The 24505-nt window shown below is 45.3% G+C and overlaps 1 long non-coding RNA gene across 1 annotated transcript; it reads left to right on the plus strand.

The window, feature by feature from the left end:
* Positions 1-3629: 3629 nt before the first annotated feature.
* LOC119396779 (uncharacterized) lies at positions 3630-23061 on the plus strand. Its single transcript, XR_007416645.1, has 4 exons — positions 3630-3891; positions 4118-4266; positions 8424-8602; positions 22900-23061. It is a non-coding gene; the product is annotated as an uncharacterized LOC119396779 (long non-coding RNA).
* The last annotated feature ends 1444 nt before the right edge of the window (positions 23062-24505 follow it).

The raw sequence follows: 24505 nt of genomic DNA on the forward strand, positions 1-24505 counted from the left end.
TAGGACAGGTGGTCCAAATAGACGAGTGCCTGATGAGGGGACGACGCAAGGCGAACCGAGGCCGCCTTCTGACTGGCGACAATGTTCCCCCCAGGCGCCGCAACAACTACGGTGGTGTGTCAGATAAGGGCCCGTGGATTTTCGGCATGCTGTGCGTGTCCACGAAGGAGCTAAGGCTGTTCGAGGTCGACAAAAGAGACGCGGCCACCCTTGGTCCTCTGATCGCAAAGAACGTTCTTCCCGGGACGACGGTGTTCAGTGACGAGTGGGCCGCATACCGGTGCATACCCGGCCTCGTGAATGCCAACGGGACGCCGCTAAACCTCGACTGGCACACCGTGAACCACAGCGTCAACTTCATCGACCCTGCAACAGGCGCCAACACGCAACGCATCGAAAGCGAGTGGCAGAAAGCAAAACGACGACTCGTTCGCAACGGCAACAAAACGACTCCCGCTCTGATGCGTTCTCACCTCGCCTGGCTGTGGTGGAGGTCCGTGAACGCACGTCCCAACGTGAAGGACAAGTTCCTTCGACTCATCGAGGCCATCGCACGCCGGTATCCCCTTTGAAGACGATAGTGCGACAAATGCAGATTGATCAACCTGCTGTGTGCGTTTTTTTTGTTTTGTTTTCATTCGTTTTTGTTACTTTTTGATAGCGCTCTTTCAAGCCCGGAGAAAATAAACATGCATTAATTGGAATTTTGGTTGTTTGTGGTTATTGTGGGTCGAGCCCCTCTTCCATGTAGGGCCCCCCATTTACAGGTCCACGAGTCGCGTACCTGCCACCACCAGCTCAGACCTAGCAGTGTCGTCCAGCAGCGGCGATAAAGCCGCCTACGGGCGTAGCGAGCACTGATATATGCGACGTGCATCAATTCTCCAGCCGTGGTATGTATGTTTCATACTCGTCGAGCGATGCGATCGGAAGTGTGAGCGTCGTTGGGCATGGTCGACACGGCACGCACAGCTACGGAGATAATCTGTACTTCGGGGACACGAGTCCGATGTATTGCAACACGGCGCACACGCGTGTCCGGTCTTCGGCGATTAATTCAGTTTCCCCTACGCGTACGTGGACTCAAACGAGTCGTTGCGCCTGGATTCCCTACTTCGAGTCAGATATCTTAATTGTACGGCGCACGCAGCGAAAAAACGCGTCCCGACTTCTGCAGCACGCGGGGTCCGTTCGTTCCGCTCGTTAAAACGGCCGATGTCGCACAGGCACTTTCGAAATGCACCGCGGATGACACAGAAGCCTTACGGAAAAGCTGAAACTGCAGGGGCAAATTTATCCGCCAAATCTGGCGGCAGTCTGGCAACATTGACCCCCGAGTCTGGCAACAGACTTCTGCGACACCAAATAGAACCCTGCCTTTGCGTGTAACTCATCGGCGACTTAACTGTTTCTCTTTGATCCCACCCCAGGAGATCGACGCTTATAGTATTGCTGTGAGCAAGCGAAACTTTTCATTTTCTTTTTGTTGGCCTAAATGGGTGTTTGACGCACATTTGATACTCGTTTTTGAGTTTTATAATAGCGTGACAACACGCACTGTACAGTGCGGTCCACTGTTAGAGGGAACACGCGATCGCGTGGCCGGTGGCCCGCGTGGCGCAAACTGGCGGCGAGATTTGTAACCGCGGCGCACGCGCATAAAGGCGTAAGGGCGGCGTTTGCCGCTGTTCGTCTGCCACTTTCCGCCCCTGCCCATGGCGAGTGCTGGACAGCGCTTCCGTTTTTCAGCGGTGCGATTCATGTAGCCGCCACTATACCTGCGCGTCGCCGGCTAATCAGCAGGCAGAAAAAATGTGTGGTTTGTTTTGTTGCTCTGGTTTCTCGCCAGTTTTGATGTGACGCGATTCCCGGCCCCAGAGGCCGAATTTCGAATTTGGGGCCCCCAGCCAAGCCCCAGCTGTGGAATTCTGTCAAAGTGATAATGAAGCCTGTCACATGCGTAACCTAGTATGAGTGCTCATTATGAAGGAAACTGCGCAAAAGAAAAAAAAAAAACGTCGACAAAGGGAGAACAGAACAGCACAAGCGCATGCGGGCTGTGCTGTTCTGTTCTCCCTTCGTCGACGTTGTTTTTTTTTTGCACAGTTTCCCTCACAGTGAATCACCAACTAGCCCAACAGTCTATTCTTGTAAGTGCTCACCGATAAGTTAGTCGTAAGCTTTCAATATGCTGCTCGCACCAGCAGGCCGCTTTTTATAACAGACAAGGAAATTTATGCCCGATGCAGAGATCATAGTAAGCTTGTCCTTCCAACCGTAGAAATATAGAATTTCGCTAGCGCGCGCCGAGGGCTGAGGTGAAGAAGTAGCAGACGACGCAGGACACGAACTGCCCTTGTGATTCTACGCGCATGCTCCGCGTTTCCAAATCTCGCCAGCAGTTAGCGCTCCGCGGACCGCCGGCCACGCGCTCGCGTGTTCCCTCTAAGAGTGGACCGTACTGTACATTCTGCAGCGAAATGACGTTTTTATTGGAGTTGTATACGGTAACGTGTCAACTCATCAGATTGATTGGCGTTGAGTTTCGTTAGGTCAAGTATTCGCGTTGGAACTGCAACATTGTGTCCGCTCACTAACTGTGCATGAGAACAGAACTTTGCAGCATACATGGATGGCAACCGGCATACAAGTTGCTGCCTTCTCCATCTTCTGAGAAGGCGGGGAAAACACCTCGAGACAGCCTCGACTATTTAGGGCTATGTAGTGCTGTCAAAATAATCCGGCATTTTTCACAATAGAACATGTTATTATGTTCAAGCTTTAAATGTCTAAAATATTGATTCTGACCTGCTTTTTCAGGACCTACCAAGGGCTTTCGGATCGGCAAGTATGCCATCTGGATGACCACAGGAACTTTTAAATATATGTGGCCTAGGGTGTCCTAGAGACTGATTTGGTGAGACACGCTTTAGCACTTTTTTCTATTGTGTTATTTCGAAGGTGTGTTTCCAGTCTTGATGGTCGCTTGTAGGCTAACTGAACTGGGTGGCTTACATACTGCAATATGCATTTTAGCAATGTGTAGTGTTGGGCAAGTTGGCACATATATAGAAAGTGGAATAGAGCAAAAGATTGGGCAGAGACGAGAAAGGATACAGGACAGGTTCTCACTTGCAAGTGAGCATAGGTTGGCAAACTCACTCGTGGGTGAACTTACTCAGGCCCACCTAGAGCAGCCTGTAAATGCGAGTCAAAGTGAATTGCACAATATAATATTTAGGAGCCTGAGCCCGAATGAGCCCAGGTGGCTAGAATTTTTGTGAATCTGAATGGGAGTGATATTTAAGCGGACAATATGTTTTCTGAGTGAGTCCGACTGAGTGCCATCTATGAGCAAGTCTGACTGAGTGCCGGCCTAAAAGGAAAATCGTGCTAAAGTTGTGGCAACGGTGGCAATGCAATGTGGCGGTGCATCTGTGTTCAGTGCATGAGTGCATAAAGAATGTTTGAGAGTGGCCTTCATTTGTCCGTGACCGCACACACAATCAGGTGCCTCCTCCATTTGCCCCCACCACGTTCACCCAAGTGAGCTGCATCAGTTTGTTCAAGCATCCTTATTAGAACAGCGAATGCTACAGAACAAGGCACCGCTATGTCTGCACTGACTAAAATGCTTTCTGGGGCCAGTTGGTGCATGGTCTGACAAAAATTTGAAGGCACAAAGAAATGAGGACAAGAAATACAGAACTGGTGCCATGTCTACACTGTCACGGTGCCAGGCATCAAACACTCTTCCCCTTATTCTCCACATCTCTTTCCTGCTGCTTTGTTCCTCTGCAGCACGCTCTGGAGGCAGGATTATGATTGAAGAGGGTGAGGGCTCGCTGAGCAGTGTGAGACATTCAGGCACATGCAGGTAGTGGATGCTGTGTGAGTGTTTCCCTGCACTTGATTTCACCTTCACTATCAAGTTCAGATAATTCTAGAACCTGCGACGCTACAGCAAAGAAGTAACATCCACATGGGCCGTGACAACGGCTGAGTTTCTAGGGTTGTGTAGGTTTAGTTTACTCACTTTCCACTCCTGTCTAAGGCTCACTCTACTGTACTCTTGTTCTTTCTGGACTGCAGGAATGTCGTGCTTATTGCTTTTCAGGAGCTGCACATTCTTGCTTCAGCATGACAGACGAAACGTCATGGTGGCTGACACGTTGGGCTACGCATCATCGTGTATGGGAGTTTCCATAATGAGTGGCTAGACTTTTCAAATTCCCAGTGTCCAGTGCAGCTTTTGAGAATGCTAAGGTAAGCCACATTTCTGTATTGCTCTTATGAATCGTAGTTTGATTGAAACCTTTCATGTAGGCACTTTGGTTCCATGGACGAAAAAAAAAAAGTCTAGGAAGGAGTGTGTTACTAGGCAGCTATCGTTGGCCAGCCAGCCCACTCTGACGCTACCGCATGACTCTTAGAGAATAGGTTTCTTGCTGCTGCGAGACCATTTCAAGATACTGTTTGTTACGTGGTAACTCTTAGTGGCACCACCGTTAAAACCATGGTCACAATCAACCTTTGCCATGTTCTCTCTGGTTTACTCTCTGGTCCACACTCTGCACACTCTGTTGGTTAGAAATTACTGCTTGCACATAGTATTGCGAGGACATATTTCCCACAAGCGTTTCTTTCATCTGCCACAATCTTGGCGCATAGGTGCTGTGGCTGCATGTCAAACATGGCAACCGTTAAGATTATCGCGATGCTGGCGTAACGTGTACATTTGCCGACTGGTGTTTCTCATGCTTCTGTTTTTCTCTGCTCTATGTAAGCAATAGCACAGGCAAGGAATAATCTTCTCATAACTGAAGAAACCTTGAGTACATCAGCAGTGTCACTGCAGGAACTGCGCATCTGAACCTAAGGCGCATAGTGTCTATGAGAAATAGGCTGATGTTTCTGTGGACTGGCCAGGACAGCCTTCATACTGCCTATCGCGATGTCTGACAACTCAAAAAGCAGTGAGGAGATGCTTCCATGCTGTTTGTGGCTTGGCATGACCTTCACGAATGCTCAATCATGTTGTATTGGAATGGCCAACAGCCCTACGTGCAATAACTGTAGCTGCAAGGAAATGATTGCTGACCTTCTCTTTGATTGACCCATTTCAGTGTGCAGAGGAAAGAGCTCTGAAATGCATTGGACAAACTTTACAATTGCCCTTTGTCTGAGAAAAGGGTCCTGGGACACTGGCCTAGACAGGCCTCAGCACATAAGGCATCGAACATGTTGTTGCTCTTATGAACAGCTAGTCTTAGAGCTGGACCTTAAACATTGTGATATTCTCATTTCCTTTTCCTTTCTCTTTTTTAACACAAAAGTGTTTTATGCCGGGGTGCACCAAGACTTCACTGACATTATTTCTGTCACGGATGTGACGTCGGTAAAAAGCACACGAAGAGATGACAAGAAAAACAGAAGAAAAATTTTCGTTGAATTGGATCACCTGGGAGTTCAACCCATGACATTTCAATCCATGACGATGGGAGTCGGGCATTTTACCCACTGTGCCACAGACCCTCATGCACGAGCCTTTACAAAAGCGCCTTATAGCTTTCAAATTGTCTCCCTTCCACAGTGACCTTGTTGGCGTGGGGTGGTGTCGCCATCTTGGAGAGGTGAAATGTATTATTGCATCGTGACACTAACAAGTGCTGACAGAACGCACTTCGGTAGTCTCAGCGCTAGCGTGGCTCAATGCCAGCGTCTCTTTGTTTAACACTGGCATCGAGGCACCCTACTCAGCGCCGCGGAGGCTGGCTCCCCAATTTCCACTCCATTTCGTTTCAATACAGTTTGAGTGAGTGCTTTGTTGCAGTGAGGCGCCTCCGCGCCTTCAAGGCTCATGCTACGAGCTCTGCCACTCGCGTTCCTGAAGTGCTGTGTGGCAGTGTTTGCATGAGCAGAAGTGCAAGTTACCCAATCACTGGAGAGTGCACACCTTGCCATTTCTTTCCTCAAATCATGACGCTTTCCGTGAGCATATATCGAGTACTAGTGATTGTGTGCTTGTTGATGCCATCTTTGCGCGGAATTAACCATACGCTGTGCCCAGGTTTATGTTAACTACTTCAGCTACTACAAAGGTTTAATCTCGATCATTGACGTTAGTTGTTGGGATGGAGATGTGCCACAGGCGTCATCATGGTTGCGTCCACATAAAACGCTGCTATAGCCGCCAAACTCCAGCTGACATTGTGCAAGCTCTCATTTATCAATGTGCAATGAATATTAAGTTACTTTTGTAAAGACATGTTTCACTTTTGTGTTATACCGATTCCTATGACAAAGGGCTCAAGAATGTTTTTTCTTTTCTTTTGTATCTTCTTTCTTTCTATAAGCTTTTATTCCCCTTCCCCCCTTTTCTCAACACAGGATAGCCAGCTGGTATAAGAACTGGCTAACCTTTCCATCTATTCCTTTCTTCAAAAAGCAAACGATGAGGCAGACTTTTGATAATGCTATATTGGGAATCAAAGCTAGAGGGTTGCATTAAAGGGACACTAAAGGCAAATAGCAATTTATGTCAGAGTGAAAGCTCAATGTATGACGTCTAAAACGGCAATATTATCAACAGCAGTGTCCTACCTACCGAGAAATTAAGCTAGATGTATCACACGATGAGCGCTACGGGTGGGACATTTTGGAAATTATCCCGATGACGTGAGAGAGTCCGACTACAATTAATCACTCGTAATCCAACCAACTGCAATAAAAAAAAAGAACCTTTTGTGCATCAAGAGACGTAATAAAATGCTGCTTGTTTGTGTCTGTTTGATTCATGGAAAAAAGAACCTCTTTGGCGTTGCCGTGGGGAACGGCGCGTGTGGTTCAAAGGTTTCATTTTCGCCAAACTGCGCTTCGCCCAGTGCCCTACTTCGCTCACGCGGTCGCGTCTCAGTGGTAGTTTCGGTATGACGTACTGCCGTGTGTGTTTTGCGCGCTCGTGAAAGTCGCTCTGACAGAAAGTTCGACAAAATGCCACATGCACGTGATGTTGCCAGATGCCCGAATGGTGCACGCCACCAGTGCATGCCGCCGCGCAGTAAAGGCAGGCAACGTTGGGCATGGCAACAGTGACGTGAGAAAGATTGCTTTCAGGCGGGTGATTTGAAGTGCGCTAACGCGATGCGGACCGCTAAAACGGGATTTTATTTCAAAATAAGCACTTCCTTGGCGTAAAAGTAGCACTACGAGGTTTCTGGACCACTATTTCAACAATAAACGTCAACTTAATATTTGCCTATAGTGTCCCTTTAAGTAATGTGATGTTCTTTGTGTACGTTCTTGGCAGCCTCCAGATCTTTTTTCTAGACAGGCCATCATACTTTCCCTGAGAGAAAACACAGAGTTCTATCTTGTCCTGCTAAAAATCATTCAAGTGACCAAAGGGCCTGCAAGGGCCTGCAGGACAAATGGACTTTGACAAATTTGACTCTGACAAGTGAGTCTGAGTGAATAACGATGGCTAAAATTTTGGTGAATCTGAGTTGGAATGAACCCGGTTGGGCAGAAATATGGTGATTTTGAGTCCAAGTGAAGTCTGGCTGAGCAGAATTTTGGTGAGTTTGAGTCTGAGTGAGTCTGGCTGAGCAGAATTTTGGTGAGCTTGAGTCCGAGTGAGTCTGGCTGAGCAGCATTTTGGTGAGCTTGAGTCCAAGTGAGCCTGTTTGAATAGTGTTCTTGTGACTGAGTTTGAGTGAGCCATGTAGAGTAGAACAATGGTGATTCTGAGACCAAATGATCCCAAAGCAGAGATATACTTTGTGAGTGAGGCTGCCCGAGTTCTATCTACTATTTGGCTATCCAGGGTAAGTGAGCATCTTGAATCCAGCTAAAAGAAAGTACTAAGAAAACTTTCCCCAAGATTGTCAGGCATGCGTACAGTGAGCACATGGACTTCCCATATCTACATATCCTGCAAAGCGAAACAGAGCTGTCACTTATAAGCTTGTCACCATCTTATGTAATAAGGTATGCCTCTAGCAGCCCACATGTGACATTGTTATGCACATGACATTATTGTATACATTCAATGTACAGTAAGTAGAAGGCAACAAATTCTCATCATTTCCCCTTATTACTTTGTGTCCCGTCTTGTTATGCAGTTCGCATCAGTGCTCAGAACTGTTGTTTTTATTCTATTTTCGAAATATTGATATAGAAGTCTCCATAGTGCCTGATCCTCTTAGTGAAGTTCATTGGGTCTTGTATTGTACCACGCAACTTTTGCTGAACGCCCTTGTGATGCTTTAAGCAGAAGGCTTATGGGGCAAAGACTTTTCAATCTTACGTTATGTTTCTAAAGGTTGTTGTTGCATGGTCTTCATGATCCAAACATTGTATATTGTAAAACTTGTTTTCTGGACAGTTAAAAGTAATCAATGGTATGCTTTATTTTTGTCCAGATTATGTATTGCCCCTCGAAAAGAAAAGTGATACGCAAGGAGCTTGCAGGAAATAGTAAACACAGCGCCAACGACGCAGTACGTGACTGAAGTGTATTAGAAAACTCATTGCAAACAACGTGATGACGTCAACTCGGCATGGAACAGTGTCCAGCTTCTGCGGCGATGGGCCATCATTGGTAAGAGGTGCATTTTAATGTTCTTACTCAATCATGAAGCGATTTTTCTGAGAACCTAAAACTGGCTGTAGATGTGACACCTGATATGATGTAGCAATTGCAAAAGTCAGACGTTCCTTTATGCCTGAGATCACTGGAAGGTGAAAGTGATCTTTTTTTCTTCTCAGTCGGCTGTAACCGGGCGTTTCCTGCGATAGCACTAGACTGACAGTGCTTGCAAGCATATTCTCCACTATTAATTAATTAATTAATAATACCTCAAAGATCCTAGGAAGGGGCATTACACTAGGGGTGGGCACATAGAGAATGCAAAAGATGGTCGGTCATGCAAGGTGACGATGGTCTTCGAGTGTCCTTGTACCAGCTCACAACGGGAGAAAGACATGACGGTTTTTCCAAATTGTGACTGGGGCATCGGTGTCACTTCAGGCTCCATTGTCGGTCTCTTTGAGTGATCAATTATTTGGTAGTCAGCTTGTCTGCTGAGTGATGTGCTAGTGCCAAAAAAAAAACAGTCCAAGCAGTCATTGCACCATTGTGTGCTGAATGAAGATTGACATAGCCTCTCTATGGGATACACTCTGGGGAGAGAAAGAAAAAATGCTTATTTAATCAAAAGTTTCTTAGGTCTGAGGTGGGTGGGGCTCTTTGTTCAGGGCTCCACTGGTTATAGTGGCTCATCGGACCTGGCCTAATGTTGCCAGTTGGCTTCCCATGGCCTGTTTTCAGAGGCGTGCCTCCCACAACGAGTGTGGAACCGTGTTTGTCTGTATTAACGCGAAGTTCACCTCACCGAGATGCAAGGCACATTTGTACATAATGCGTGTCAGTGTTGGTGCACCTCTGCACCACGGGCATTCGTCTCAGTATTCCGTGAAGTGTATCTTATACCGGTGTCACTCGGGCACTTTTGATTGCGATCAGGGCCGATGCGGATTAGGCTTGATCCATATCAGGTGCTGCCACTTTTTATTTAATCGCGATCAGACCTGATTGGGATCAAGACAATCGCGATCCGCACATCGCGATCTGCACATCGTGATCTGGCTCTGCTCCCAACTTGATCCGGATTAGACTGTATCATGTAGCAGCAGCCAACTTGTTATCTTGATCAAGAAGTGCGATCCAGATCGGCCCTGATCACGACCAAAAGTGGCCTTGTGTCACCGGTATTAGAGATAGTATGTGCAAGTGGTGAGTATGTTTTTGGCTGTGGTATGTGCCAGTCCCTGGACTGCCATCTGATCAGCTTTTGGTTAGATGGTGCCATGGTGTGTTGTCCGAGTCTTTGGTCTTTGAAGATGTCAGCTTGGATGATTGGTTGCTCGTCGTCTTGAGTGATTATCGATTCGTTTTCTGGTGCATTCGTTGCTTGGTATGTAGTAGCGTGAGTGAGACTTTCAGCCCGTTTTGTTCCCGAGTGCACCGGAGTGTGCAGGGCACCAAATTATGCCATGGTCCGTTGTGACATGTGAGCCATGGATTTTGGGTCGCTGACATTCGTGATCATGTCGACCATTTTTGCCAGTGAGTCGAATCATTCGAAGAAAGAGACACTAAAAATATGCACACCTGCTGTCACAGCAGCATGAATCTGCATAGAATCAATATGTTTAGTGCAGAATAACAGAGAGCTGAGCTAGTTGGTAAGTATTCATTGTGTCTTGTGTCCGTGTTTGCACGCTCTGTCTGTTTAGTGCAGCCTCTGAGTAGATGCATTGTGCAACATAGAAGATCCGTGGGCCTTGGGTCATTGAGTTTCTCCGTGGGTAGCAGCTGCTGAAGCCTGTGCTGTTCTGACTGGGTTGTGTGTCGTACGAGTTCTGCCTTTAGATTGTCGTACGGATAGTAAGCAAGTGGTGAGAGCAACGCGTTCCTAACAATGGCAGTAACAGCAGGTGATAGAGCGTTGATGTTGTGGTTATATATTGAAGTTTGTGGTGTTATGCTGTGAAAAGTGGCTCAATCCTGAGAAAACAGAGTTCCCTGAGAAGATAACAGTGAGGAGGCAGTTTTCCTACCGACAATGTAAGTGGTTGATGGTAAAAATGTGACAAGGCTATGACACCAACAGGTGACAAAAAGGCAAGCACTTACTGCTTTTGAGCAGCTTGTTTGTTTTTGCGCTTTTATGCACATATAACAAATGGCAACAGGATTGCCTGTGTCCGGGTCATCACTGATAGGAAGACATTAGGCATTCTTTGTCCTATGCATTTAATTTGTGCAGAATTTGGAATTTATGCGAACTCCAGCCATTGTGCTTAGCCCAGAGGATCTCCTTGAATGCTGCCTGGCTTGAGCGCTTGTAGCTGTGGAGGCGTTAATGCGTTGCCACTAATGTGGCTGTGATCGAATACCATAAACAATATGCAGATTTGTACCAGTGTACTGACGAAGTAAAAAGAACACTGCCCAAGACACAGCAACTTAAACATTGTCAAAGTCACGTAGAACAAACTATCAAAGGAAATTCAGTCCATGACTAGCACGTGGTACTCAGTGATGAGATACTTCAATGTCTAACACAGAATGCACGCAGTTACTAACACATTTCTTTCTTGCACACCGATTCTTTTTCAGAACAGTCTACATATTCTCATGAGAAACAAAGCTAAACACAGACAAACAAACATGATGATGGTTATTTCCATACTATTCAACAGAAACTTGGCAGATTATTTGAAGTTTTGTACGTCTTTGTTGGTTATATGAGAAAAAAAAAGCACACACAGACGCAAAAAAAAGCTGCTCCAAAGCAGTAAATGCTTGCCTTTTTGCCACCTCTTGGTATCGTAGCCTTGTCACATTTCTTACGATGAACCGCTCACATTGTCGATGGGAAAACTGTTTCCCCAGTGTTTTCTTTGCTGGGAATTTATTCAATTCTTTTTTACTGCTCCAAGCACCCCAATGTTTCAACTGCCATGATATTTCTCATCATTGACTATATCTTGAGAGATCGAACTGTTGGCATTCCCTCAGTTAGGAATCCTGGGCCTGCTGTCATCACGGCACTAATGACCAGAATCTTTTTCCCGCTTCTGAGTTCAACAGGAGTCGCCACTGATGCCTTCTTGGTTTTTGGGTAGCACATATACATAGACTGTCTGGACAACTTTCCTCCCTCGGCTGTGACATGCTTCAACCTTATGCCCAGTTCACCCGCATTTAAAACATTTCGTGACACTGGGGTGCGCAAAGTTGGTCCGGCAATCGTTAGTGCAATGACCCAGTTGGTTGCACAAATAACACCTTGTAACAGGCTCCCGAGTATACCTCTTTTCTTTGGGTGCTAATTTCTTCATGTCCTCTGGCCCCTGTTTTCTGACCTTGGAAAGATTCGTGCCACCTTGTGTTTCCAGGAATTGACCTGCTGATTACAGCATGTCTGCAAGCGATTTAGCTGTCCTCTCTTTTAGGTAGAGTGACAGGCTCTCTGGTGGCAACTGATGAGAATTCACTCCTTAATCAGAAGCACACCGTACTCCTGTGCATTCTCTGAAAGTTCGATCCATCTGTCAAAATAGTGGCTGAGCCTCGCGGCATACAGTGTAGCAGTTTTGCCATCAGCATGCTTTACCGTCTGAAACTTATCTCGGAAGCCGTCAACTGTGAATCTAAATCCCTTTGGCAAAGCAGCTTTAAGGGCACAGGGTAAGGCAAAGTTCTTAAAAAATCACTTTTTTTTCTTTGCAATTTTGGAAGTGTATTCCTTTGTAGATATTGTTGTGCATATTTATGCTTTTCTTAGTCTTTTTTCTGGCTGAAAACCAGTTTTTGCGTAAGCAAGTAGTGAGTGAACACGCACCCCAGGAAAATCCCCTCGTATGCGCTCCGTGCTTGCAGTCCTTTTTTCTAAAAGAAGCTTCCTGTACGAGCTTGTCTGGAGTCAGTTGTATATAAGAAATTTTCAGGTAACTTTTGCGTACCTGATTTTTCATCTGAGGCAATCCGAAGACGCTGTGCACCTTTTGTTCACATTTGTTCTTTCTTTTAGTGGTGATCGTTGTGATCGTAGGGTTTAGTAGTCATCGACTTACCTCTCAAAGCCTCCCTCATTGGCAATCAAAGTTCTTTCTCCCGTTACGATAGAGCCATATCACTTGCCTTTTGAGGTTTTTTCTTTCCACAAGGAACAGAAAAAAGCTTGTCACCCTTGGAAATGTTGTTCGAGTAGCCAACAGCACAGCAAGTTGGCATCTTGCTGCAGCTGATGGCATCTTGCAAACTATAAAAAGCTTGCGAGCGCACACGTGCAGCGGTGTTTCTGTGCACGATAATAGTGTCGTTTTCCGGCAAGAGTGAAAGCGGCAGAGGAGTCATTGGGGATTGCTGGTGACGTGTTGAGCCTGGTCCAATAGGGGAGCGCAAAAGGGTGAAGAAGTGAGGGGAGACGTAGAGGGTGGGGAGGAGATTCTCCCTTTGCTTTTTGTACAACGGTTTGAACTACCATTGAAAAATACAGAGACCTTAGTGCGTGTTTTACTCTGTTGGTTCTTTTCGAGCGACGCAGCTGTGATCGCATGATTTTCAAAGAGCAGCATTCTTCTTCCAAAATGCCAGGTAAGATGGCTAATGTGTTCTCCATGCTTGTAAATATGTCAGGTGCATATGAGTAAAATTGTATACTCGGTACCGTTGTATAAACAGTTCGGTATTTGAAAGTCTATATGTATACACAAGTTCGTTGAGCTTAGGCTATAGAAGCATGGTGTCATATGTTGTTCGTGTTCTAATAAGTCATATTCATTCGTTACCTGTTCCTTCGTCTTTGTAGGGCAACGAAGTCTCTCTGCTGAAGAGGCACTAGGTGTTTTTTAGCCTACCGTTCGGAAAGTTATGTGTCAAGTACTCGGGTGACGAGTTTGCGGTACCATCGACCTCTGCATTGGCTTCGATAGATTCATCGGAGCGTGAGGAAAACATCGAGCCTCTGTGCAGGAAAAAATGCAGGAAGGCATACACACGGAAAAGGAAACCTAAGAAAGCGAGCCCTATGCCCGTTGAGGATGACAGTGACCATGAAGAGCAAGAAGACGATTCATTCTGTGGCATGGATAACCGGGCAGCCTTCTGACATTCCAGTGAGCATTGCTGGAAATCCACCGACGTACTACTAGCAAAAACTAAATGCGGACTGCAGCGCTTGCGATGTGTTTTCTCTATACTTTGAAGAAGTGCGGAAGGTGATTGTTGAACAAACAAATCTCTATGCGTTTCAAGAAATGATGCTTAACTGGCACACGCTGACAGTGAGCAAGCTGAAGGCATACATAGGGATACTCATTCTAATGAGCATTCATAACTTACCTCAGATCTATCTCTAGTGGAGTTCATACAAGTTCTTCAACGTGCAGAAAACAAAGAATGTAATGTTGTTTAGACGTTTTCAACAGATCACTCGTTGCCTGCACCTCAACGACAATTCTAAGATAGCCGATAAGACCTCACCAAATTTTGATAGGTGCTACAGGGTGAGACCTCTTATGGAAATGCTCAGTGCGAACTTCCAGAAAGAATACAAGCCTTCCTCCCATGTCGCTGTCGATGAGTCCATGATCCTCTTCAAGGGCAGATCAGCGATGAAGCAATATATGTTGCTCAAGCTGAAAGTCAAGCGAAGGTATAAAGTGTGGAACATTGCTGACAGTGAGACCATTTACCTCTGCAAGTTTGACCTCTACCAAGGCCACACAGAGCGTCGATCCACTGACATGGGGCTTGGTGAGCATGCTGTACATGCACTAACAGAAGATGTGGTGGACGCAGGGTCACAAGTTTTCTTTGATAATTTTTTTTTTCGTCAGCAATGCTTCTCCTCCACCTCAGAGAACAAGGTGTATTTACTTGTGGAACGTTCGGATCCAACAAGAGAGATCTGATCTCAGAGGTGAAGGTTGATAATAAATTACAGTGTGGATCATTCCTATATGAGATCCAAAGGGCCAGTTTCTGTCTACCAGTGGCGGGACTCGAAGAACGTCCATGTGATATCCATTTGTCACAACCCGCAAGATGAAACCACTGTGGAAAGGAAGCTGCCTTTGGAAAGAAGATTCGGGTGACGTGCCCCAAGGCACTGTAGGATTACAATCAGTGGATGGGTGGAGTTGTTTGTTTTGATCAAAAAAGAAATGCCTAGGTGGTAGAGAAGCGTAGGATGGCACCGCATTTTTTATTTCCAGGTTGATGCTGCCATCGTGAATGCCTTTATTGGGCACACAGGTGCTCGCAGGACGGACTTGCTCCATTTCAAGCTCAGTCTTGGGTGGCAGCTTATCGAATGGCAGAGCTTCCGCATTGGACGGTCACAGGTAGACTACCGTCGAAAAATGGGTGCCACAATGGTTCTGTACTTAGTGAAGTTCCGGACGAAGTCCGTTTCCAAGGGAACGACCACTTTCCAAAGCCATCCAACACAAGGAGATGCTGCTGGTGCTCAACCAAGCGCACCGAAGTGCGCACCAAGCTCATGTGCACAGCTTGTAAAGTGCCATGGTGCATGCAGTGCTCCTGTCCTTTTCATTTAGCGAAATGAGCCTAGAATGATGATGTAACTTGATTTGGTGCTACTTCCTCGTGGACGTTGGGACATATGCTGTCCTACCTCCCATTTTTAATTCTTGTGTGCAGTGGAATGCACGTTGTCCCACCTTTTGCGTCTAGACCATTGTGTGTAAGGTGATGAAAACTGGTTTTACCAACTTTTCTTAGTGTAAATAAAACGTTTTTGGATAAAAATACGACTTCCTTGTGCGTGTGACCTCATGCCTCATAAAGGGTAAATGATGGCAGTATCGCAAGTGCCAAAATTGTGAAATCATTAGGATTGAAGCCTGGTCAGAACACAGTCAATTTGCTGAAAGAAGTTGACCACAATCGATGATACATTGCGGATAGAGCTGCACGACAGCTCACAAAAGGAGCAAGGCAAGCAAGACGACAGGCTCAAAAGTGAAAAGATGACTTTTTCAACGATTACCAAGCTCGTAGCTATTAAATAAAATAGTTGAATAGTGTTTGTGGCAAAAGATTGGTACTTTTCGCGCTGTTTCCCTACTTAAAACTCGATTATCTCAAAACCGTGTTTTTTATTACTTAGGTACCATCGTATTTTATGTATTCCAAGATGACCAGTTGCTTGTATTCTGCATAAGTGATGGGTGACGGTCACTACTTTATCAGAATTGAAATTATGTACTTCACAGTTTTTGTGTAACAAATTTTGAAAGATGCAAATTAGCTCAAAATTTAGGTCCTAGTGGTAAAAAATTCACCAAAATAGTAATATTAGTCAGATTTTAATGAGTCTTCTTCAGTTAAGAGTGCAAAATTTGGAAAAAAGATTATCTATGTATTATGTGGATACCCCTTTTAGTTACTGAGAAAATGGTTCCTCAACATGGTCAAAAATGCATGTGTAGTGCTAACGTATAGGGCTTACCCTGTGCCCTTAATCTTTGCATAATTAGAGGCATCAGTTGTCATCAGCCTTCCGTACACACTGAGTGCTTTGCCTCTCAAACACATGCTCAATGCAGTGGGTCATTGGTCTTCTGGCCAATTCTGGCGTTTAGCTTTTGTTTCAAATTTATGCAAGTAAGCATCCAGGTCATCTTTCCTCTCATCGAATGCTTCAAGCAGCTTGCTTGGGTTCATACTGAAGCTATTATCTTCTTTTTCGGTGCTGTTGACTCTTGCCTGGACATAGTGTATATATGCGCTGCTGCAGCCTGAGTCGTTCAAGTTCTAATTCATGCTGCCTTTGCCGTTCTCTTTCAACCATTTCAGCTTCTCTATCCTTTAGCCGTTTCAGTCACTAGCTTCTCTCTTTCCAGTTCTGCTCTCATTTGTTCTTCTTTTGCCTCTCCTTCTCCCTTTGGCTAATCCACTTCCATATTTCATCTCTAGAAAGGCCCATCTCCCATCTCACCGAGTGCAACCAATTTCCAACTTCCCGAGGTTCATGGTGCCATTCAAACAAAACTTGGTCGTATGCAATAAATATCTGCCAAACTTTCGACTCTCGAAATGCTCCCTGCGTGTACAGGTAAGGGAAGTGTGGCGCAACACAAAAAATAATTTATGATAAAAATGGAAATGACTCTAGGCTCTTTCTCCCCACTATGGGCACCCTCTGCACCAGAAAGGTCCTGTACGCGTACGCGTACACGAGAATGTATTGTCACAACCCGTGAATGGGTTGCACTCGCTGGGAAAATTTTAAGGACTGACGGGTAGGTCCCTCGAAGTGCCTCATGAAAGCACGGGCAATTAAGAATAGTTTCTATGCTGTGTCAGCAAATGCCGCTTGTGGTCCAAAGACATAATCAAAGCTCCAGAGTTGACAAAACACAAAATAGTAGGTATGTATATTCTTAGTTCAAGCAGTACAAACATTTCACATATATGCACACTTGGCTGGTTATATCTCAATAAAACTGAGATGGGCTTAACAATAGTTGGGTACCATCAGTTGAATCATGCTTAAGATATAAGCTCGTGCATTAGAGAATGTTCAAGAAAACTGAATGTCCCTTCATATCCACCAGGCTTGTTCACAGTCCGGTGCATGGCGTATGCGTTTCTCGAAGACGCTTTTATTGGAAACATGGACACATATCGGATCTTGCTGACTGTAGCGCTGGCCAGGGATTCCCCTTCCGCAGTCAGCTGGTTGCATGTCTCTTCTCGGCACTGCCGTATGACAGACTTGCTGACTTCCCTCACTTCGTCACTTCACTGCCTGACTGACTTCCCCTTGATATACTCACGGATACTCAGGTTCATAGGTCGGCAAAAAAAATTGGATCTCACTCAGACGCACTCAAGAAATATAATTTGCTCTGAGGGCTCACTCAGACTCTTCAAAATTTTCCTCAACCGGATTCAGACTCGCTAAACTTTTTCCCAACTGGACTCACTCAGACTCAAACTCACCAACATATTACTCGGCCGGACTCACTGAGGTCCACACTCGCGGCTTGACTTGAGTCTGAGCCTGAGTGAGTAGACTTGTGAGTCCATTTGTGTGAAATTAGATTTTCCAATCATGATGTCAATGCTCTTTAACGCCAATATCTCATATAATCGGTGCTCTACGATATGCCTTTGGATCTTGTACCTTCGAATACGAGTTTTCAGTGGTTTCAATCAAGTAAGGACATTTTTATGAAATACGGGACTCATACGAGATATTTTTATCAAGAACTTCCTGCGAAAGAGTTTAAGGGAAGGCCATGGCAGCCCCCACTCCCTAACTCATGCCTCTAATTAATAAATATTGAGCTGGCGCATGAATGCTGGTGCGTTGAGATATGTGTGGATAGACTTAAGTATAAACGTAAGCCAATATAAGGCTGATAGTAAAGCTGAACTGGAGTGGATAGGCCTAGGCTTGTGCGAATATTAGAGCACTTTGAATATTCGAACGAGTATTACAGTATTCGAATTCGCTTCGATTCGAATTTAAGTTATTGGAAATTTCGAAGTATTCGTAATGAACGAATAGGTGTATATTAGTCCGCATGTAACCCCCTGTAAAGGTGGTTTCACTGCAATGGAGAAGTGCTATGCCGTAAATGCACCTTTCCAGGGGAAATCCGCACTGCCGCGAAGCCCCCTTTCAAGATTAAATGAACATTTTACCCTCACATCGATTCATCATTTTTTAAGTTTGAAAGCTTGTTATACCGGCTTATGTGCTCCAAGTATAGTAAATTTTAAAACGTAACATATTTGACAGGTTATCGCTTGCATTCTACCGAAAGCCAAATCCCACTAATATTCAAGGTTACTTCCATTTCCTTTGAACCAAAAAGAATTACATTTGCACATGCCTTGTCACAATTAAAAAAAAAAACATTGTGCAGGTTGGTTGGGTCATGACAAATATGGTCATTTTTCTTTATAATATGTGATATACTATACTATTCAAATTCGATTCGAAATTATTCGACCAAGATCACTATTCGCTTCGAATTCGCTTCGAACCTAAAATTTACTATTTGCACAAGCCTAGATAGGACCATAGGTAGGCAATAAAAGATGGAGCTCACTCAGACTCACTCAAGAAATATTTTTTGTGCTTATATTTTGTACAATATTTTCCTCAACCGGATTCGCTCGTACTCAGGCTCACTAAAATTTTTTTCAGTCGGACTCACTCAGACTCAAACTCACTAAAATATTACTCATCCAGACTTTCTAAGACTCACAGCCCCTGATCTGAGTCCAAGTGGGTCTGAGTGAGTTTGCCGACCTGTGCTCAGGTTTGAGATAGTACTACTTCAATATGTCTCACCTGTTCACAGTGCAGGGGGAGCTTGGGAAAGGGCAAGAACCTTCTTGCATCTTTGGTGGATGTCGGCGGACATGTTGGCAATAGCCGCATTGTGTGACCTTGTGTCATGCCTTGATTTCTCTATCATTCTAAGATTTGTGCGTGCTCAGTTTGAAGCGTGCTGGCTGTCTTGGCGGCCGTCTTCTCCGGTGGGCAGGGTGTGGGCATGTGCTTTCGAGAAACAGTCGTGGCACCTTGTGATGATTATTTTGGGCACGCTCTAGCTTGAAGTTGGCTTTATGAGGCAGTGTTGTGCACTTTATACGTGTTCATTTGTGACAGCTGTCATTGTGAAGGAGCGTGTATATCCAGTGCTAGTGGTGGATATACAGTAGAGCCCCCTAAGACATCTCTCATGGGACCACAAAAAGAGAACGGAGTAGTCGGAAAATGTAAAACACAAATATGTGGTTAAAATAGGAAAGGAGTGGTGCTAAAGAATGAAACAGATGCATTACACACAGCTCTACTTCAAAAGAATTTATTCATCACTTTGTGGCTTAAAGAAGTCTTTGATCAAAGTCTGGCATTTCTTTAACCCTCTACGAGAACCAGACTCTTTTTGGCACCTGGATGGCCTTATAGCAATCCAGATCGCCAAACTCATTGATGTAGCTGCTCAGCACATTGCAGCAACAGTTCGCAGCGTGTTGGGCAGGAATGCTGCGGAAATGTTATGTGAGAAGGGGTTCTAATGGATAGGTATCTGTAGACTCGTTGCTTGGACCGGATTCTGGAAACATTTTACGTGGGAAAACATGTAATGCATAAGCGGGGTTCTGTTGTACTGCTTTCTGGTAGTGGTTACACAAGGAGTGGTGGCGGACAGGCCAGGTGAGGGAGTTGTGTACATGAGTGATGAAACTTGCACAGGCAGGCTCTCGCAAGTTCACATCTTAAATACAAGTTAAAATTGACTTGAAACTTTAGCTTAGACATGCTGCCCTAAATGGAGCAATCATTATAAATAAATCTGGCTGCATGATTTCGTAAACATTTGAGCGAGGAGGCAGAAAAGTTAAGATATTTTGATGGGCAGCGGTGCCATGGATGTTGACAAAGGTTTAAGCACAAAGATGACGTGATGCTCTACCATGTTCTTTCTGGCAAAACCTTTGGCCATGTCCAAAGCGCCTTTACCCATTGAAATATGCAAACCAACTAGCCAATGTTTTTACCTTAAAGGGGCCCTGCAATGCCTTTTCAGCATGGTCAGAAATCTCTGCTGGTAGTCAAGGCTCCTAAGAACATGCGAGGCAATCATTATAGTGCGGCACGCGGCCTGGAATTTACTATGAATTCTCAGTCAGCTAGAAATTGCTCGGTCTTCTCTTAAAAAATGATGCCATAGGCCCTAATGACCATGCCATAAACACAAAGTCCACGGCCATTGGCTGATCTGAGCATGATGAGCTGCATGGTTACTGCATCTGCTGCGGGATGCCACAATGTGCCCACGCACTCGCGATCGCACTGAAAGTAAGCTGTGCATTTGAAGAAAAAAAGAAAAGAAAGTGCTCAAGATCATGACACGCTCTGACGAAAGGACGTAGCTTCTTGCCTCCTTGTCATCCCCCCACCCCAGTGCATAGCTTTCAGTATGCTCACTGGCACGAAAGGAGAGAGAAAGTGCTTGAAGCGTGCGACAAATCCCTGTAACTCCGCTCGTACTTGACAGATTCTAAAAATTTTTTGTGGCAGTCGATTTGTGAGGCAAAATCCTTTAATGAAGCCATTCGATGATTACTTAGAAGTCCAAAACTGAACACTGTGTTTAAGTTCAAACTGCTGAGCTGTCAAATATGCTAGCAGTTTTATAGAAGGTTGAACAAGTTTTGAAAAGTGATGCATGTTGTGGAAGATGCTGTTAGCCCTACTGTGATGAATGAGTCTGATGACCAGCGTCGTAGCAGTTGTCATCACATGGTGGCAATGTATTTTTTTTAGGGGTAGGGAGACAACAACATGCAGTTTTAGTGCGATTACAACAGCTCATTAATTATCTTTGTTAGCTGTTCTGATTGTATGGGATGTGCAGTTATGTAAGCAGACTTTTGTTGATACCAGTGATATACATTTATGTGGATAACACATAATCAGCTGCCAAAAAATTCTATTTCCAGCCTGCCCTATGAAAATTTTGAAGCAACACTGGCAGATCATAAATGAATGATTATTACATTTATGTGATTCTAATGCCTGTCTTTTATTACATAGAAAATTGGTGCAAATGTTGACTACACAGTGCAGTTGGATACTACACTGCAATTGTGTTTGCAACAGCCTACTGTGATGAATGAGTCTGATGACCAGCGTCGTAGCAGTTGTCATCACATGGTGGCAATGTATTTTTTTTTTAGGGGCAGGAAAACAACAACATGCAGTTTTAGTGTGATTACAACAGCTCATTTGGCAGATAAGCTCTATTAAGAAAACAAATATTGTCATCTGCCCAACTGCTGTTGAAGTTGGAGTACTCTGTTAGAGTGGCAATGAAGCTCCATAGATGTAGAACGTGTACTGGTGTACAGCACTCGCAGATTGAAACAGGACAATTTAGGGCTAAATAATGCACATGTTTTCATTTCTACAGTCTTCACTTCGAGTCATATTGGTGTAATTTTGACTTGAACATGTAGATCAGAGCCAACATTATCTTTAGAGACCAGAAACGTTGCAACATGACGTGCTTATCTCGAGCAATTGTGCATACAAGTCATTATACAAAAATATTTGATGTTGCATTTGAATCTCCGAGTACTGTACATAGAGGACGTGTTGTGGCCCAGGGGCAGTAATACAGTGCTGTCAGTGAGTGACAACAGTGCGCGTTAAGCATAAATAAGTGCCCATAGCTTGAAGGGTAAGCTGTGCCCATTTCATCTTTTTGTAATTTGCCAGGATCAGGCATTCGCATTGGGTGCATGTCAAAATCAATGGAGTCTGCCAAGTGAAGTAGTGTTGCGCTTTTTTTTTTCCTGCCTATCCTCTAATTTGGCTTGCTGAATAAGATGAATTTCATTGTTCTCATCACAGTCGGATTAATGGAGGTTCCATGTATTGTTTACTTTGAGTTGCCTTGAACAACTTCTTTCCTCTATTACAGTGTATTGGTCTACTCTAGAATACTTTGATATTTGGCAGCCTGCTCAGTGTTGGAAAAGAATGCTCTGAGTATGTTTCGGTAGTTTTGTCAGAGCGTGTAGGGTGCTCGTGCAATCACATCTGAGGAATGGCTGTGCAAAAGTTATCTCATGGTTATTGAGTGCCTGCTGCATAAGTGGCACCATGGAAGTGGCACCCTTGCTGCTACTGCTAGCTTCCTTACCCCATTGCAAGTCTGCGCCTGAGACCCATTTACTGTCTCCCCATTCCTTGTAACTACATTGCAAATCAGTCCTTCAGAAACATGCAAGAAGATTCACGAAAAGGGAAAATTGTGGTCCACCTGACTGTATCACAAAACTACAAAGTGGCGCTGGCTAACACTCCCAGGTTTGCACACACAGAAATACCCAATAAAGTGAATGAGAGGACAACTGCACTTGGAAGTCAATCGCTAGAGCATCGGACACGTTATGCGAAGGTTGTTTTTGGTCCTTACTGGCGGCAAATTGTCTTTTCATCCACTTTAATTCTTTTACATTTATGTCATAATTACTACACAACAATTAAAAGACTACAAATAATGTTCCCTATGCCTTCCTTCGCTTCATTAGGTCGTGTCTGACAAAGACAAATGAGCCCTTGATCCATACCCCCCCCCCCTCCTTTTGTGCAAACCTATCAAGGAAACTCATTTGATTAGGTGAGAGGATGGCCGGCACAGTAGCACTGCGGCAGCCACTGTTGTCTACTGGTTTCTTTCGTAGGTTCGTGCTACAGTCAAATAGATGACAGCTTTTGATTTTCATATTTCTTGTGTAACTGACAGGTGTGCTCTTTTCAGCAGCACAAAGAGAGACACCATTCGCTCAAGCTGTTTCGTCTTTTGGCTGAAGAGGGTGTGATGGCCGCTGTGGAGAAGAACCCTGTCTGGTTTCCCTTGCTGCACCAGGCCATCATGAGTGACGTAGTGCTCCAGATTTGAGCGCATTAAAGCCCCAGGACGTCAGTTAAACTATCCTCGGCCTCCTCTTGTGCGTTTCTTTATTTGCGGTTTTCAGCTGCGCAGAATGCTCCACCGCTGCAACTTATTGTTTTTTGTTGCCCTCCTATGGTTGTGGTCAAGGGCGTATCCAGAAGAGTGTAAAGTTGGGCGAGTTGGTGCATAGGTTAATGAAATATTCGTGGCGCAACTGAGAGCAGGGAAGAAAAACGAGATTACAGGATACGGCGAAGACAGGATAGGCCTTATCCTGTCGTCTTTCCTGCTCTCAGGTGCGCCACATAATTTCGTGCAGCGTATCCAGAAATTTATTTAAGGGGGCGGGGGGTGCCCCCCCCCCCCCTGCACACGCACAGTATATGTTTGTGCACGTTACATTTTACGGAATAAATGAGACACGGGAACAGCACCCGTTCTTGGGCCAGCTGTTATATTCTCCAACACTTCCTCTTTTTTCAGCTTCGCGGTCCCTGCTCACTCTTCGCGCGAGCCCCGTTCTTCCAGATCTCACTCGGCCACTCTGCGGACCTGGCAAACAGAAAATAAACGGCAGTTCAGTGCAGTGCGCGTACTCCTTTCTTGAGGCGCGACACGTGCACTGCGAACGTATTTCTTTTCCGCCGGTCGAGTCCCTCGGATCCAAAACTTGGATCTTAGGTGTTAACACGCCATGTAGTAACTCCTACGCAAGGGCGCCCTGACAGCTGCCGCCCCGTTGCACCCACAGCCTCGTCTACGACATTGTACGCCGGGGCAGCCCGGCGCCGGTGTTCATAATAGCGCTATTTTCCTTGCGCTTCTGTTTCCTTCCTCGCAACTCTGATCTTCTGGCAGGCGGCTGTGCGACTGTCATGTAGCTTGTGACGCTAACGGGCGCATCTAACCTGAGGACCGCGTTATAAATTGTTTGAACCTCCCTCGGGAATGTCACGCGCATCGAATGACTTTCAGTAACGTGGATGCTGGGTTTTGAGTCTTTCTCTGGCGCCTTTAGACGCCGAAGCGCGGTTTTCCCACATCTACAGCATAGCCAGCTGCCGGGAGGTCGACGTTCGAGTCGGTCTTTTGTGGTTATAGATGTTCTCTGGCCTCTCCGTTCTGTTCTGCTTGTATATATGAAGCGAGTACAGGCTAAATACTCTGGTCGCTCGCTCAGTAAGGCCGTTCGCCTGGTGGTGGAACGCGAATGCGTAATGGTGCAGCACCCTCGCCGCGGTGAAGTGCTTATACATATACACTCATTCTACATTGTCATAGGCAGTACTCGATTAGTAACAGTAATAATAATATCTGGGGTTTAACGTCCCAAAACCACGCTATGATTATGAGAGACGCCGTAGTGGAGGGCTCCGGAAATTTCGACCTCCTGGGGTTCTTTAACGTGCACCTAAATCTAAGTACACGGGCCTCAAACATTTTCGCCTCCATCGAAAATGCAGCCGCCGCGGCC

Source organism: Rhipicephalus sanguineus, chromosome 6 (assembly GCF_013339695.2).
Source record: "Rhipicephalus sanguineus isolate Rsan-2018 chromosome 6, BIME_Rsan_1.4, whole genome shotgun sequence".
NCBI lineage: Eukaryota > Metazoa > Arthropoda > Arachnida > Ixodida > Ixodidae > Rhipicephalus > Rhipicephalus sanguineus.